The sequence below is a fragment of the Bufo bufo genome, chromosome 3 (genome assembly GCF_905171765.1).
Source record: "Bufo bufo chromosome 3, aBufBuf1.1, whole genome shotgun sequence".
In the NCBI taxonomy this organism is placed as follows: domain Eukaryota; kingdom Metazoa; phylum Chordata; class Amphibia; order Anura; family Bufonidae; genus Bufo; species Bufo bufo.
Window position 1 is genome coordinate 629,309,379 of NC_053391.1, and position 3,136 is coordinate 629,312,514.

A 3,136-nucleotide genomic window follows, 5' to 3' on the forward strand; every position below is an offset into this window, starting at 1 on the left:
ATGCACCCATACAGTAGAAACTCCCAAAAAGTGACCCTATTTTGGAAACTAGGGGATAAGGTGCCAGTTTTATTGGTACTATTTTGGGGTACATATGATTTTTAATTGCTCTATATTAAGTTTTTGAGAGGCAAGGTAACTGAAAAATGGCTGTTTTGGCACAGTTTTTTTTTTTTTTTTACAAGATTCATCTGACAGGGTAGCTCATGTGCTATTTTTATAGAGCAGGTTGTTACGGACGCAATGATATCAAATATGTTTGCTTTCTTCATAAGTGATATTGCAAAAGGCCTCGCTGGTAAGGTTTGTCTTTTTGCTGATGACACAAAGATAGGTAACAGGGTTGATGTTCCTGGAGGGAAACGCCAAATGGAAAAGGATTTAGGAAAACTAGAAGAATGGTCAGAACTCTGGAAACTGAAATTTAATGTGGATAAGTGCAAGATAATGCACCTGGGGCGTAAAAACCCAAAGGCAGAATATAGAATATTTGACACAGTCCTGACCTCAGTATCTGAGGAAAGGGATTTAGGAGTAATTATTTCAGAAGACTTAAAGGTGGGAAGACAATGTAATAGAGCAGCACGAAATGCCAGCAGAATGCTTGGATGTATAGGGAGAGGAATAAGCAGTAGAAAGAGTGAAGTGCTTATGCCGCTGTACAGAACACTGGTGAGACCTCACTTGGAGTATTGTGCGCAGTACTGGAGGCCATATCTCCAGAAGGATATAGATACTCTAGAGAGAGTTCAGAGAAGAGCTACTAAACTAGTACATGGATTGCAGGATAAAACTTACCAGGAAAGGTTAAAGGACCTTAATATGTAAAGCTTGGAAGAAAGAAGAGAAAGAGGGGATATGATAGAAACTTTTAAATACATAAAGGGAATCAACTCGGTAAAGGAGGAGAGCATATTTAAAAGAAGAAAAACTACCACAAGAGGACACAGTTTTAAATTAGAGGGGCAAAGGTTTAAAAGTAATATAAGGAAGTATTACTTTACTGAGAGAGTAGTGAATGCATGGAATAGCCTTCCTGCAGAAGTGGTAGCTGCAAATACAGTGAAGGGGTTTAAGCATGCATGGGATAGGCACAAGGCCATCCTTCATATAAGATAGGGCCGGGGGCTATCCATAGTATTCAGTATATTGGGCAGACTAGATGGGCCAAATGGTTCTTATCTGCCGACACATTCTATGTTCTATGTTTCTATGTTTCTTTGTTTGTTTCAGTTTTACATAATAAAGCATTTTTGAAAAATAAATCATGTTTTTGTGTGTCCATTTTCTGAACGCCATATGTTTTTTATTTTTCTGCCGATCGTCTTGTGCAGGGGCTCATTTTTTGCATAAAGAGTTGAGGTTTTTATTGGTACCATTTTTGGGTACATAGGACTTTTTGATCATTCATTATTACACTTTATGGTGCAAGGTGACCAAAAAATTGGCTATTTTGGAACAGTTTTTATTTATTTATTTTTACAGCATTTATCTGAGGGGTTAAGTCGTGTGACAGTTTTATAGAACAGATCGTTACGGACGTGGCAATACCTAATATGTATACGTTTTCTTATTTATTTAAGTTTTACACAATAATAGCATTTCTGAAACCAAAAAAAATGATGTTTTAGTGTCTGCATAGTCTGCTGAGAGCCATAGCTTTTTTATTTTTTGAGCGATTGTCTTAAATAGGGTATAATTTTTTGCGGGATGAGGTGACAGTTTGATTGGTACTATTTTGGGGTACATAAGCCTTTTTGATTGCTCGCTGTTGTACTTTTTGTGATGTAAGTTGACAAAATGGCTTTTTTGGCACAGTTTTTTTTTTTTTTTTTTTACGGTGTTCATCTGAGGGGTTAGGACATGTGATATTTTTATCGATCAGGTTATTACGGATGCGGCGATACCTAATATACACTTTTTTTTATTTATTTCACTTTAACACAATAATAGCATATTTGAAATAAAAAAATTATGTTTTAGTGTCTCAATGTTCTAAGAACTATATATATATTTTTTTTTTGCGATTTTCTTATGTAGGGTCTCATTTTTTGCAAGATGAGGTGACGGTTTTATTGGTACCATTTTGTTTGATATACACCTTTTTGATCGCTTGGTGTTGCACTTTTTGTGATGTAAGGTGACAAAAATGGCTTTTTTTACACAGTTTTTATTTTCTATTTTTTATGGTGTTTATCGGACGTCTATCATGTGATATATTTATAGAGACGGTCTTTACGGATGCGGTGATTCCTAATATGTGTATTTTTTTTTTCATTTTTTATATTAGAAAAGGCAATTTATTTTTTTAATTTTACATTTTTATTTATTTATTTATTTTTACTTTTTTTATTTTCACTTTTTTTTTTATCAAGTCCCTCTTGGATCTTGAAGATCCAGTGGGGCTGATGGCTGCACTATACTTTGCAATGCTCTTGCATTGCAAAGTATAATACTATCAGATGCCCTGAAGGTGGCAACACTGGACGGTTTTGCAAAGCGTCCGGTTGCCATGGCAACCATCGGGCGCTGCCATCGCAGCGCGGCAGCCCCGATGGTGGAGAGAGGGAGCCCCCTCCCTCTATTAACCCCATGGATGCCGCTGCCGCGGCATCTATGGGGTTACAGCAGAGTGTCAGCATAGAGCTGACACTCTCTGCTGATGGCGGCGGCTCAGGAATGGAGCCGCCGCCATCACACACAGCAGGGGGACCGCATCGGAGGCACGGGGCAGCCTTGAAAAGGGGGGAGGCGGGGTTGGGGGGGTACGGCCAGCATTGAGGGAGGCTGAGGCAGCGCAAATATGGAGGAGGAATGTATGGGGCGGGGTGGGGGCGGACCGCATCAGGGCAGGCTGGAGGAATGTGGATGGGAGCGGGGGGCACTTCATAAGGGGCAGGCGGGCACAAGGGGGGGCTTGGAGGCGCACAGATCGGGGGGCACGAGGACACTACCTGATTTCAGGCTCTGATCTGCAGAGCACAGATCAGAGCCTGAAACCGGCATTTTTTCACTGCCGCGATCCGATTGGTTAGTCTGCACAGACTAACCAATCAGATCGATTGTCGGCAAGGGACCACTCTGATTGGTCCCTTGCCGACATTACTAGAATGTATGCTGTCCGTGACAGCAGCAG

General features: G+C 40.4%; 1 non-coding gene across 1 annotated transcript; it reads right to left on the minus strand.

Annotated features, from left to right (window-relative positions):
• Positions 1–2,615: 2,615 nt before the first annotated feature.
• LOC120996866 lies at positions 2,616–2,701 on the minus strand. Its single transcript, XR_005777963.1, has one exon. It is a non-coding gene; the product is annotated as a small nucleolar RNA SNORD71 (small nucleolar RNA).
• Positions 2,702–3,136: the final 435 nt, after the last annotated feature.